The sequence below is a fragment of the Lactuca sativa genome, chromosome 8, assembly GCF_002870075.4.
Source record: "Lactuca sativa cultivar Salinas chromosome 8, Lsat_Salinas_v11, whole genome shotgun sequence".
NCBI classification, from domain to species: domain Eukaryota; kingdom Viridiplantae; phylum Streptophyta; class Magnoliopsida; order Asterales; family Asteraceae; genus Lactuca; species Lactuca sativa.
Genome location: NC_056630.2, coordinates 172,918,216 through 172,933,506, shown reverse-complemented (window position 1 = coordinate 172,933,506; position 15,291 = coordinate 172,918,216).

The window sequence follows — 15,291 nt, the reverse complement described above, 5'->3', positions numbered from 1 at the left end:
GTGGGTCCACACTGCGGCCGCTCTCCATGAATCACTAACTCTCCCCCGCTTGGGGTCTTGACTCGCACTAGCTGCTGTGCGCAATCTATCACTGCCCCATTAGGGCTCAACCAATCCATACCAATAATCACCTTGTTCCCACGCAATGGAATGGGAACCAAGTCTACCAGGTAACATTCCTCAAACAGTCGCAGGACACAATCTCGAAACACCACCGATGCTCGCACCGATCGATCATCGGCAATCTCTACCTCTAACGGGCAATCTAACTCGCCTGAAGTCTCATGAAATCTCTTGCTAAGAGCAAGAGAAACGAACGATCGGGATGCACCCGAGTCGAACAATACCTGAACCGGGATGCCGTTCACATGGAACGATCCTAATACACATGCATACACACAGAGCACATATCAATATCATAACAACGAAAAATAAAAGATAGAAGGAAGGAATCATACCCGTCACCACATCGGGCGCGGCGCGTGCCTCCTCGGCAGTCAACTGAAATGCCCGACTCCTCACCACTGGAGCCTCTGCCCTTGCCCTGACGGCCATCCGTGATCCGCAGGGTCGCTGGAGCTGGCGCCTTCACTGGCGCTGAAGCTGTCAACATGGGGCAATTGGCCTTCTTGTGGCCCCTCTGGTTGCAGTGGAAACACAGCAACTCCGATGTCTGAATAACGGTCGCAGGAGCAGTGCAATCCCTGCTGATATGCCCAAACTTGCCGCACTTGTAGCAGCCTGACGATCCCATCCTGCACGCCCCCTCGTGCGGCCTGCCGTACCTCCTGCAGCGGCTCGGTCCCGACTGGCCTTTCGGCCTCCCATCTGATCCCTTGGGCTTCTTCCCCGAAGCCCCTGATGCCTGACCATCCTCAAGTTTCCGTTTCCGGATGTGCTCCAAATCTATCTCTCTCTCCCTAGCCCTGACAATCATGGAGTCCAGGGTAGGGCAAGCCGAAAAGCTAACATGCTCCCGAATGTCAGCTCGTAGCATATCGTGGTAACGAGTCCTCCTCATATCCTCGTCACCTGCATACTGGGGCACCAATAAAGCCCTCTCCCGAAACTTGGCGGTGATCTCCGCCACGGTCTCTGTCGTCTGCCTCATGTCTAAGAACTCCCTGGCCAGCTGCTGAAGCTCGACCGCTGGCGCAAACTCTGCCCTGAACCTAGCCACAAAGTCCGACCAGGTCATTGCCTCGACAGCCGAGGCTCCCATCGAGTCACCCACTGACTCCCACCAATCTCGGGCCCGGTCCCGAAAACACCCTGCTGCATACCTCACCTTCGACCCCTCGGGGCAGAAGCTGATCAACTGGGCGGACTCGATATCCGCAATCCACCGCCTGGCGACAATGGGGTCCTTCACCCCATGGAAATCCGGCGCACCACTGCTCCTGAAGTCCTTGAAGGACAGTGTGCGAGATCCTGACTGGCTAGAGGCCAAGTCGCTCCTGAATGCCCGTAGGCGATCCTCCATCATCTCCACGATCCCTTCCTTGATCGACCCAAAGATGATGGGGGTCGACTCAAGGATGCCCCTAGTGATCTCCGACGTGATGAACTCACGTAGCCTCTCCTCAATCGGCTCGGTGCCAGATCCCGAACCTGACCCCTCTCCTGACCCGCCATCTGTCGGTCTCGATCGAAGTACCACCATTCTGCAAAACATCAATAATAATCATTAGTGGTACTGCTACTTTCTGAGGGATCTCAACTACTTACAGGTTCCTTGGTCTCGTCTTGACCTTCCTCGGCTCGAGTACGGATCCTCTGCTTTCAGTAGTACGGGCCCATACTACCTTCCACATCTATCCGTACCTTCTCCAAGGAATTCCTCGACTCCACCAACCCCCCTCTACTACTGCTACTCTCCGATATTCTCACCCTAGGCTTGCCCTAGGGAGAACTCAAGTTCAACACAACTGGTCCTCAGCTGCTGTGGGTCTCCTCATAATGCCAGTTAGCCACCACCTAAACACCATCACATGTAATGAGGATTAGATAATCCTTCAAGTAAAAAGATTCGTCCCTACAACGGTTGGACTCAAACAAGAGCTGCGCAATAGGGCCAGTTCCAACACTTTGGGATTATTCAACCCTGATTACATGTGGTGTGACGTGTTTACCTAGTGGCTCACTCCCATTACTCAGAATCCCACCAAGCACGAAGCAAGCAGCATTCGGATAAGGAAAAACAGACTCAAGCCGAAACTGTTCTTAGAACAAGAAACGACACTTAACATAGGATGCTAAGCTCATACTATCAGGCATAACCTAAACAGGCTACCCTACTGCTGTCTACTCAATTCTAACATGCAATATTCAATAAGCTGGAACAAATAAACAGGCACATAAGGCATCACTCCTAGATCCTTAGCCTATTCTAGCATGCAATATTCAAAAAGCTGATAAACATAACATAAACTTGTATGGGTACTATGGGGAATACTTACTTGAGCTCGGCCGGTCTCGCACGTCACACACTTTACTCTTTCTCGTGACTCTTTTCCGGGTTTTTAAAGAATAATTTCTTTTGGAAAAATCTTTCAATCCCTCGATTTGAGTCCGAACACTCCCGAAGGCGTGTCCGAATCCCTCAAACCAGGGCTCTGATACCAACTTGTAACGACCCCAAAAAAAATTCTTTTTTTTTTTTGATATTACTTTAGAAAATATTAATAAATAAAAACATTGTCTAAATAAAAGAAACATTGTTTGTTCACACCATAACACATTGCAACCATGTTCTCAAAAAACCAAACCGTACTTCCCATCAAATATCAGAGTACAATCCCAGTAAATCTCATAAATGCGGAAACCGAAGAGTGTGTGTATGACGTGCCGCTACCGCGCCGGCTCCTTCCCCTTCGATGCAGAGGTACCTGAAAACAAAACTGTAAACGTAAGCACAAAGCTTAGTGAGATCCCCCAACGTACCGCTTACCATACAATCACATAACATATATATATACTGCCAGGCTATTCTGGGGTGCCTGACTACCCGGTACGGCCATTCTGGGGTGCCGACCTACCCGTGTCAAGCCATTCTGGGGTGCTGACCTACCCATACGGCCATTCTGGGGTGCCGTCTTACCCGTGTCAAGCCATTCTGGGGTGCTGACTACCCATCGGTCCTAACAACCGATCCTCGGGGACTATTTCACCCCTACTACTACGATCACATATAACAGAACAGGCCAGCATGCATACATATCGTCACATACTGTCAGACGCATCTGGGGTGCCTGACTACCCTTCGGTCCGAACAACCAAACTCTACTACTATCACATACAGCATATCATGCTAGCATATAACATGTCAGGTACTAGCGAACTTAGATGATAACACAAAGACAATCATCTATCATACAACTCCTACTGGTGGGTCGGCATTGTGGCCTTAGACCCACCGCTACTGGAAGGTAACTCACCTCAAAGTAACTGCTGAACTGATCGGGAACTAACTGACTGCTGCTGCTCCGGGAGTCCTCCGGCTGCAATTTCCACGACATACTCAATCAAACACTGCTAACTGTCCTTTAGGTAAAATGACCATTTTACCCCTGGATTAACTCTAAGCCAAGGCTGGAGTCAACTTTCAGTTGACCCGACTCGCCGAGTGGATCACCACTCGCCGAGTCCCTAGCAAACCAATGTCCTGGGTCCCTGGTTCTACTCGTCGAGTCGGGCTATGACTCGACGAGTCCGTCTTCTAACTGCCATTCAACACCTTCATCCTACTCGCCGAGTTGTATGAACAACTCGTCGAGTTCATCTTCATCCGAAGAACACTTTATGCTAAGACTCGTCGAGTCGTATGAACAACTCGCCGAGTCTGTTCTTGAACTATGAAGATTGCCTTGGACTCGCCGAGTCAGGGCATTGACTCGCCGAGTCCTAACGTGGGTGAGTTCAGCTCCCAACTCACCGAGTCACCCCCTGTGACTCAAGGCTCAACTCGACACATGAAGAAGGGACCAATTCGGTGACTCGCGACCAGACTCGCCGAGTCACCTATGCGACTCGCCGAGTCGTCGCCATGCACTCCTTAAATATACCGATTTGCTCGGTTCCAGACCATGCCATTCATAGATCTGGACTTCTAGGACACGAATCACACGTAAAGTTTCCAACTTTACGTGTGGATATTCACCAATAAGGATTATAAGGCTCAAAATGTCTCAAAATGGTAGATCTAGGGCTAACAAGCCTTATGGGACCAAAAAGCTAACAGATTTGAGCTCCTGGAGCTCAATCTTACATAGATCCAAAGGCCAAACGCCTTATTACAACATATAATGAACATGCAAACTTGGGAAATTGACCAAGAAGGACCCAAATGAAGTTTAAGCATAGAATCAAGGGGAAAACGGGTTATACCTCAAGGAAATGTTGAAATGACACAAGGATGGCTGATCTCCTTCTCCTCTTCTTGATCTACTCCTCTTACACTTCAAAAACCTTCAAGAACACACCAAGAACACCTCAAACTCTCAAGAAAACAAGGGAAAACGATGTAGGGGGAGTTCTGGGGGTGAATGGGGACGAGTTGGGGCGGAATGAGAGTTTAAATAGGGTGCAAACCCTTGAAACTTAGGGTTTCATCCCGCAGCGGTGACTCGCCGAGTCCAGGATATGGACTCGTCGAGTCGCCTACTTAAAACGCGTCCTGAGTCCCGTCCCTACTCGGCGAGTCGGACCCTATGACTCGCCGAGTCTAAGGCTAAATTAGGGCAATGCTCAAATAAAATTCACATACCGGAAACCAGGTGCTACAAGATCATCCCACATGACACTAGCAACTTAATTTTAAACTATTACTAGATCCAATTTTTGGATTATTATTTTAAATCTATTTCTAAATTTTTATATTTTCTAAATTTTCTAGCAATTTAATTTTTCGACCCCCTAACTCACACTTATTACATACAATGCCCTCATTGTATGCAAAAAATAATATAAAAGCAATAAAAGGGAGAAAAATAAACAGACTCATTTGGGGTAGTAGTGGCTAGATCGAATTCTGAACGCGTAGATAACTTGAACATCTTGAATATGAAGATCTTTAATTATGGGGAATGGAACTTGGACTTCACTGATACACGTGAATGTGCCGGTAAAATGTGAATATGAGACTTTAATCTTCAACAAATGTAGTGTAGAAAATCTTCAAAGCATAATAGATTAATGTGGGAAAGCATACGCCACATTGCATGGTTGAAAGAAAAAGAATATTCAAATTTCTGCATTCAGCGTCGTGGTTTTCTAGTACACGACGTGTTGTCGTCAAAAAAATGATTTTGAAATCGCGATGTGTGGTGGGTTAACGGCGTGGATTTTTGGTCCACGTCATGTATACTGCGCTTCACAGATTTAATCTTCTAATCAAGTCTAATGCAACTTGATTATATAAACAATTGAAACCCTTTCACAATTCTTAATTTCATCAATCTCTTCTCTCATTGTTTAACTTGCTTCACTCACGAATATAACCCCACACTTAATAAAGATCATGGGTCTCGATTCTCGACTCTAAACGACTCAACTTAACTTGTAAACTCTCGTATCTCTAATTCTCTATATTTTCTTTCACGATTTTTCTGCATATCAAGCAACCAAAATAGAAAATGTGGAAGGAAGAATCATAACAATCACTAAGTCTTGTTACACAACCAAATCAAACCAAAAATAAAAATAAACACACCAAAAATAAGAAAACTAAAAATAACAAAACAAACGCAAATATAAGGATAAATATCAATCTTCATTTTCTTTGTGTGTTCCGCTCACTCTAGCTCCATCTCCTTGTGGCATCCATAACTCCTCCCAAACCGGAATGTAAGGATATTGAGGTGGCATTGAGGGAGGTCGTTCCACATTCAAATGTGAAAATAAGATGTCAATTGCTTGGTTATGGTAGTTAACCCCCCCCCCCCCCCCCCCCCCCGAAGGTTATCCAAATAAATACCCACCCGACTCTGAAATGGGTATGTTGGTACCCCATCCTCAAATTGTTGAGGTGGTTTTTTGCGGTATGCCTCTCTCTCTGCAGGCTCTAACATTGTGCCTCCCTTTTTGCCTAGGTTGTTCCCCTACGGGTTGCTCAACGTCTTCTAGAGGTATAACAAATCCTCCACCCGTATTCACCACTACCCGCATTACACTCAAAACTTGGACAGTCAACTCATTGTCTTAAAAGCGCTTGAGGTTCCTAATAAAATTAGGACTAAAGATACCATAGGATCGGGAAAGTCGGGTGACTAAGTGTCCTTCCGTAATAGGAATATCGGGCCTTGAATTAGACGCCTTCCTCCCCATGAATCGTGCAAGCATATAAGGGATGTCACAAAAAATGGCAGGTGTAATGATGCTCCATAAATGAAACAAATTCTGAATAGGCACCTTATCCCCGTGATTATTATGATTGATTGAGAAAGTGACAAGGCGATGCAAAAACCGGTAAACAGGAGATTGGATTTGTCCTTCACATGCATCACGAGAATTATACTCGTGATTTGAAATGGTTCTCTAAAACTGGACATCAATAACCCCTGAGGTGAAATCCCGAACACAACCTTGTAAAAATAACACAAAATATGGTGATTGTGTCTCCTCTTCGGTGTAAAGTCTCATTCGCAATGCAAACTCCCTAAGGCTACACTCGCGATACACACCTCTCAAACGAAAAGCAAGCACCCGATTGTAGTTGGGATCGGTGGTCTTGTCTTCAAAATTCACGGTAGCGAAGAACTCAACCGATAACTCCCGATAAACGGGTTCTTGAATAGCAAAGAGATTCCCCCAACCGTTGCATGTGAATGAAAATCCAACCCCCACAAAGCATTTCGACCAATGCCTTTCTAACTCCGTGGCCATCCCCACCCCACGTAACCATGCCCAATCCACAATAGGAGCAATCGCGAACTCGCGGTTGTACAACCACCCCAATTGATTCATATAACTATTTAGCATAGCTCGAGAGAGGTTTTGAAGAAATCGGTAGAACGGGTGGATACTTGACACGTCCATAGGATCTTGTTCTTATGGAACTGCTCTTTAAGGACCTATTTGTTCTTATGGAACTGCAATTTTCTGCTGGATGATGATGAGAAAGATCGTCAATAGCGATGGTCATTTCTAGTTGTACTCTATAAATTTCGCGTTTTGTCGTATGATTCTGAATGTTCTAACCTACATTCTTATGATGTATATATGGTGGTGAGTAATAGTAGATCCTGCACGAATATTAAGTCCATCCCTAGAGTACATGGATTATTTTTGGTTCCGAGATCCTTGAGTATCTAGTGGTTTCGGGGGTTCGGTTGTGCATATAATTGAATTTATGCAATAAAGATAGCACATAATTGTTTCATTGGTAAGTACCATCTTAGTACACGAAAGAGAGTCATATCGGATAGTAGGGAGGAAAAGCTTATCCTAATCGTGGCGGAAAGTGTCTGGTAGTGGTGTTGATGAAGTGGATGTGCCCTGAAGATGAGCTACTTGTCGCTCGGTGTCTCGTGGTCGTGTCTCTCAAACTGACTGTCTCGCTTGGGAGTCCCTGATCACTTCCTATGTTTGTCTCTTAGCTCTCTCAACAGCAGCTCGCATTTGGTCCATTTGATTGGGGGTGTCCTGAGCTTCGTTGTCAATGTCTCAGGTGCGCCGGACCATGACTGGGAGGGCCCGGTTAGCTGGTCCTCCATGACTGAGATCGAAGAGACCTTGGTTTATACCGTAGGGTGGTCGTATCCCATGTTGGCGGCTCCATCTCCAAATATCATGTGCCCATGGGGTGTGGGGCCCTCGGGGACCATATGACCAGTCGGTACTCCGGCCATGTATGGAGGATTGATGACCTTAGACTCTGTATCCGTGTCATCATCATCATTGCCCTCGAGCTCTTTCTTCTTCGAGGTCCACCACTAGCTCGACGGGTCCATCTGCAAGTTCTTCTTCTTGTTCCTCCTCTGGTTCTTCTTCTGGGTCAAGTCACCCTGCATCCCCCCCCCCCCCCCCCGCGACTAGGGAGATAGGGGTCTCCTAGCTAATGATACCCGGCCATAGTGTCTGCACGAAGTTGTATAAATACTATAAACAAATAGCACACCAAATACTCCTATAGTATTTTAATTTTGTTTAGGTTTGGTTCTATAAGCTCTTTGGATAATTAAATGGTAAGTTTTTGATTCATTGTCCATCATGATTACTCCCAAACACATGTTGGTCATATTTTGAATGAATGTAGTTGATCAGGCTACATTCACCCTAATACAACCACATAACTGCCCGGGTTTAATAGCGATGTTCAAATCCTCCAAAGGATTTTACTGTTCTTGTTGTGTTATTACTGTAAAATGCACACATAAGTATGTATTTTAATTATTATGTTCAAAGTAGTTTAGTCCCATTGTATTTATAGTTGCATATCTTGTATGGTTAGAAATGCCGGTTCACTATAAACAATGCTCTGATATCAATCTGTCACACCCTCGAACCAGACGGCGGAAACGTCCGGGGGCTTGTGCGTGACTTCATCTTGAAATATCATTACAGTGAATATAAATGAAACATAACATCATCATCACCATGCATAATATAATACAACTATCATTGTTTACATCAAGTACAATCTTTTAAATTTCATGACCAAAACATTCAATGTGTGATGTTTAGCAGTACACAAAATAAAATCCCATATTCTTGTTGATTCTTCCGCTTAATGAGTCCTTGAGAATACAAGTTATTTTGAAAACGTCAGCATATATAATGTTGGTGAGTTCATAAGCATGTTTGATTGAAAAGTTTTGTATGGTTCGTAAAACACCAGAAAATCCGATATTTTCTGTAAAGTAGTTTGAAAATAATGTTTCATAATCAAGTGTTAATGCATGTGTGTTTGCTGCTTTTGGAATGTATAAATAAACAAAAATGTAATCCAGATAAAAACCATGTATATTCTGTTGTAAGTAGAAGGTAATGTATAAATGTATTTATCCCAGAAAATCCGATATTTTTTGCTTATAAAAGTATCGTAATCATAAAATTTCCAAGACCGGGTATCGATGTATGTATGTTTTTAGTATGGTCTAGATTTGTATAAATATACCGAAATCTTTGATGAAGTTAGTCTCTAAGTGAGCCATTAAAACCATGCTTGATAATGACTAATTCTCTTGTCTTGGCGTTTTCAGGCGCCAGTTTTGATTTAGGTAAGGTTTGTCGCCCTAGACTGGTCTAGTCTAGCTGTAGCAAAAAGCTAAGGCGTGGGGGGGTCACCCTGTATAGATCTATACACAAACTCCCGCTCTCATTCCAGGAAACTCTGGTTATAACTACAGGCTACGATCGTACACTCAAAGGTGCCAACCGACAAGTCTTACTAGATCCTCAACTTTTCATGATTGTTATATTTTTCACCATGTTTAATGTTTACGTGTATGTTGTAAGTTTTCAAATCCAAAGGTATGTATATGAATATATGAAGTTCAATAATTATGTAGAGGTATAACTAAGATCCACTAAGCATGTGATTTTCAGTCCAAGCCCAATTAGCATGTAAATGGACCACTAAGGCCCAATAAACATGTAAAAGGGTAATTTAGGTCCAATAGGCATGTAAATGGAAAATATTAGGCCCAATATACACTTAAATGGGCTCTTAAGGCCCATTGGCCATGTAACGAGAGTATTAGACCCAATAAAAATTGTTATTGATGTATTACGTCCATTTGTTATTATTTCATTATTTGCTTTAGCTCGAAGTTTACCAAGACAATAAAAATATCTAATTTTTGTAATAGTGACATTTTTGGACCACTAGACCGAAAATATACATTTTAGTCATATTTTTGGAAAATTTGACACTTTAGATCCCTTAAGACTAAAAGTCTTCAAGTTATGGGCTTAATTCAAATATAATGACCATTTGTGGCCCTTTTTGGTTAAAATTTTACTTTCGGCCCAAAATTCATAAATATTTACAATTTCGGCCCGACTAAATATAATTTAACATTTTTGACCCAAATACAACTAAATGAATATTTTTAGCCCAAATATATAAAATTTGTTGTTTTCAACCCATTTTTACAAAAATTACATTTTCAACCCATTTTTAATAAAAATGACAATTTCTGCCCAATTTTATAAAAATAACATTTTTGGCCCAATTTCTATTAAAGTGTCATTTTCAGCCCCTAATTCCACAAATTTACATTTTTAGCTCAAATTTGTATCAATGATAATTTTTATCCATAAAAACAGTATTTTTACATTTTAGGCCCAAGGAAACCGTAATGGCCCATAATATGGCCCATTATGCGAAAATTTTACTTTTAACTCCTTTAAAGTCAAAAATATCATAAAGACCCATTTTTAAAAGAAAATTACTCTTGTGACCCTTATAAAAACCAAAAATAAACTAAAAGCCGTAAATTTTTGTTTATGTGCCAAAAATGGTCCATTTTTCAAGATTTGTTAAGTTCCTTAAGGATCTTTACATGTATATCACATTCATCTCTATAGTAAGTTATATGAAGTGTTTTAGTTTACAAAAACCACTACTTTTGGTTAGAGATTTTCGAGAGCTATAGTGTTTCATCACATAATCACAACTTACATCAAGAAAACACATATAAGCATGTACAAATACATAGATCTAACACATGGTGACTTGTATTCTCCCCCCAAAACAAGATAAAACCGAAAACAAGGGGGTATGAACTCACCTTTGCTTTGATGTTTCGGTTTTTGATGAAGAAGTGAAGAGATCTCGGCCCTAGATGTGTTATTGAGGTGATTTTTGAGCTCTAAGGTGTTCTAAGAGCATGATTCATGAAAACATGGGTGTAACAAGAGTGAATGAGTTTAAAGATGAAGTATATCACTTAGATTTGCAAGATCTTACCACAAAGTGAAGCTTGACGTGATTCACAGTTTTCTTGAGGAAAATGGGTGGAGGAGTGTTAGATGATCTAGAGAAGTATGGTTGAGTTTGAAAAGAGAGAGGTTGGAGAAAGAGAGAGAGAGAGTGGCCGAGAGATAAAGTGAGAGATGAGAGGGAGATAGGTTGACTCTTTAAGGGGAGTGATGTGAGAGTTGCATGGATATCCAACAAATATTTATGAGGTGTCATGCATTTAGTTGGTTAATGTTTTTTTCTTGTGTGTGGGCCGAGAGTAGGGTAAAGAGAAAGGAAAAGAGAGAAGTTGGGCCTTTACTTGAATTGTTCAAATGTATGAAGCTTAATAATATCATTTCGGCCCATTGGGCTCTTAAGGTGGTTCACGGCCCAATATGGTATAAAGGAATGGGTTTATGGCCCATTAGGGCTAATTAATTCATTTATGACCCAATAAGGCCCATTATAGTTAGAATGAATCATTCTAGGCCCACATGGTCCAGAATGTTATAGATTTATGAATTGGGTCCATTTAGAATTCAAATAGGGTTTCAAAGCCAAAAATAGTCGAATTGAATGCTTATTGGTCCGTTAGGCCCAATAAGAAAATCCTAGTCATAATGAACATTTCTAAGGTTTTCAGCCCTTAGTTGAACATATGAGATGTATTTGAATGAGCATAGAGTTTGATATTCGCTTAGAGTACAAAGTTATTATACTAGGTGAATGATTACATGAGAGTACAATTTCCTAGCAAAAATGCTAGTTGTGACAGAATAGGTATATGCATATACGAATATATAAAGTATATTCATTATGAATAAGTATATGCATCTTCTCAAGTTATACTTAGTTGTAGGTTTGAAACCCTAATAACCTGGTTCAAACTTAGTATGGACCAGGATCCTCTTATTGGGCCTAATGGACCAGTAAACTTTCAGTTTGGCTATTTTGGGTCAAGGAACCCTAATTGGGCTTAAATTGGACCCACATTCATGAAACTACAATATTTTGGGTCATGTGGGCCTAGAATGTCTCATCTTGTAATCATGGGCCTTATTGGGCCATAAATGGTTTCATAAGCCCTATTGGGCCATGAACTAACTTCTTGGGCTTCATTGGGCCAAAAACCCAAATTTCCTTTATCATTTTGGGCCATAAATCCATATATGGGCCCAATGGGCCGAAAACTCTCAATTTGGGCCTTAAATTTCAAATACACTCAAAAATGGCCCAAACTCTTCCTTCTCTTTTCCTTCTCTCTCTATTCTCGGTTTTGTATATAAAAAAAAGAAATATCAAGATGATAATTAGAGTATTGCCACCTAATTATTGTTTAATGCATAACTAAGCAAATTATACACCATGTCTCTAGGAAATCTCATGTTTCCATGCAACAATCTTGTCACCTATCTCTTCCCTCCCTCTTCTTCTTATTCTCGGCCCAAACAACCCACCACTACCTTCATTTTACTCTCAAATGCACTCAAACATTTCTCTCTAAGAACACTCAAAGAAACCTCCTCTATTCTTCCTAGAATTCGTGTGTACTTGTGTGTGTCTCAAGGAAAATCTATTCAAGCTTCATACTTAGGTAAGATCATGTAAACTCAAAGTGATTTATTTCATTTTATGATAGATCCGTCCTCATGAGTACATGTTTTCATGATCATGCTCTTAAAACTTCTTAGAATTCGAAGATCTCCTCTTAAGAAGACTTCTAGGACCGAGATCCGTCTCAACCTTCATCCAAGACCGAAAAAAACAACCTAAAGTGAGTTCATACCCCCTCTTTTCGGTTTTTACTATGTTTTGGGGGAGAATAAAAGTTGTTTTATGTATATCTATGTGTATGCATGATTGTGTGTGTTTTTCATGTCATATATGTGATTATGTGTAACACCCAAAAATTTCATGCCAACTTAAAACTTTTTCAAAATATTTAAAAACCAATCATCATTACAAAGTTGTTTTCAAAATATCTAACATCAGAGTATTCCCAGAAACATAAAAAAATCACGAGGAGCAGTACGATCATGCCTTCGCCTTGTCGCGGTCCCCTGATGTACCTGAAATAATAAATTGAAACTGTAAGCTCGAAAGCTTAGTGAGCTCCCCCAAAATACCAACTCTATAAAAAAATAACCACAACAAATAACAATTTCAGATCAGCATGCATAATGAGCCTTCAGCCTGACTGGACCGCCTTATATGGCCTACAGCCTATTTTGACCGCTCTCGAGCCTTAGGCATGACTGGACCGCCTCGTAGGGCCTACAACCTATCTGGACCGCTCCCCGGGTATGTTGGCCGACAGCACAAAGCAGGACCGCCTCAAACCAACCCCCAGTCAACGAACATGTGCACATAAATACCATACGCTAGCTCATATCATATAACAGTCAAACCGATCTAGCATATCACTAATCATAGCAACATCCCAATAACCGGGACACAAACCTAATCGGTCACTAACATAGCAGTATCCTATAACCAGGACGTTGACCTAACCAGGTCGCTAAGCATAATCATACCATTATCCTAACTACCAGGATGTAATCAATAAACATATCATGCCATAATCCCGGTACAATATATAAAGGGCCGGCCTTGGTGCCTTTGACCCTGTTGATATAGTGAGGATAACTCACCTCATAATGTCGCATTGAAAACGATAGGCTCAAACTCTCGAATCACCAACACAAACTCCACCACCTATAGTTACCATAAAACCCTTTTTCCATAAATCTCCAAATTACCAAAATACCCCCAGAGGTCAACTGGTCAACCCTGGGTCAAGGTCAAAGTCAACAGTCAAGGTCAACAGTCCATGTTGACCCAACTCGTCGAGTGCAGTTCACAGACTCGTTGAGTTCTTCCTGAACTCGAGAAGTCATGAAATCCTAGGTTGACTCATTCAGTTCCCTTATAACTCGTCGAGTTCATACGTGTCCAAAGGTTGAGGAAAACCCTAGCCGACTCGCCGAGTCTTCGCCTGACTCGCTGAGTCCAAGGCAATCTTCAACGGACTTGCCGAGTTGTTCATCAACTCGTCGAGTTCATGCCCATCTTCATATGACTCGCCGAGTCCCTTCAATCCTTCATCTATACGGATGCTTTTTAAGCCATGCTAAGGCTCCATATTGTAGATCCAGCTTCCTAAGGCATGTTTATCACGTAAAGTTGCGAACTTTACGTGCATGCAAGGCTCTTAAGGCTCTAAATGACAAATCTAGGATTATAATGGAGTTTTACACTCAAGGAAGGCTTCATGAAGGACCAAGCTCGAAACTTTATGAACCTAGAACCCAAGAAGGGTCTAGATCTGAAGTTGCAACTTCAGATCTAGTTCATACACCACAATATCATCATAACCAAGCCAAAAATACCCTAAACTCCACCCAAATGAGATCTAGAAAGGAATGAGGTAAAGGTGAAGACTTGATACCTTCAATGATGTTAACTGAGGTAGATTTATGATCCCCACAAGTTCCTTGCTTCTAGCCACTTGTTTCTCCAAGCTTTCCTCACTAAGATTCACCTTCCAAAACTTATAACACACAAAATGAAGCACACACACGAATTAGGGTTGGTTTGGTTCTCAAAAGACTGCAAGAGGGATAAAGGGAGGCTGTTGATCCTTTACATAGGGTGCAAAACCCCAGGATTTAGGGTTTCATCTGCCAGCTCCTACTCATCGAGTCCCTCCTTGGACTCGGCGAGTAGGTCATTAAAATGTGTGGACTAACCCGCTGCTACTCGACGATTAGGGAAACCAAGTCATCGAGTAGCCCTTGAAATCAAGAAACTTTATATTAAATCAATACCTGAAAATCGGGGTGTTACAATTCTCCCCCACTTGAAGTAGACTTCGTCCTCGAACTCTACCGCGGTGAACTGTTCCGGATAATGCTCCCGCGTCTCTGCCTCTGACTCCCACGTCCACTCGGACCCCCTACGATGTTCCCACTGTACTTTCACCAAAGGTATCTCCTTGTTCCTTAGAATATTCATCTTTCTCTTCGGTATGGCCACAAGCCTCTCCATGTAATTCAGGCGCTCAATGACCTGAATATCATCCAGCTATACCACCACCTCCTGGTCCAGAATGCACTTTCGCAATTGCTAAATGTGGAAGCTGCTGTGAATCCGACTAAGCTCCTCCGGAAGCTCTAACCTGTATGCCACCTTTGCCAATCCTGGCAATGATCCAGAACGACCCAATATATCGGGGACCCAATTTTCCCTTCTTCCTGAAGCGGATCACACCCTTCCAGGGCGAGACCTTCAGGAGTACCATATCACCGACCTGAACCTCTAACTCGGATCGGCGCCGGTCGGCGTAACTCTTCTGCCGACTCTGAGTGGTCTGCGGCCGCTTCCTA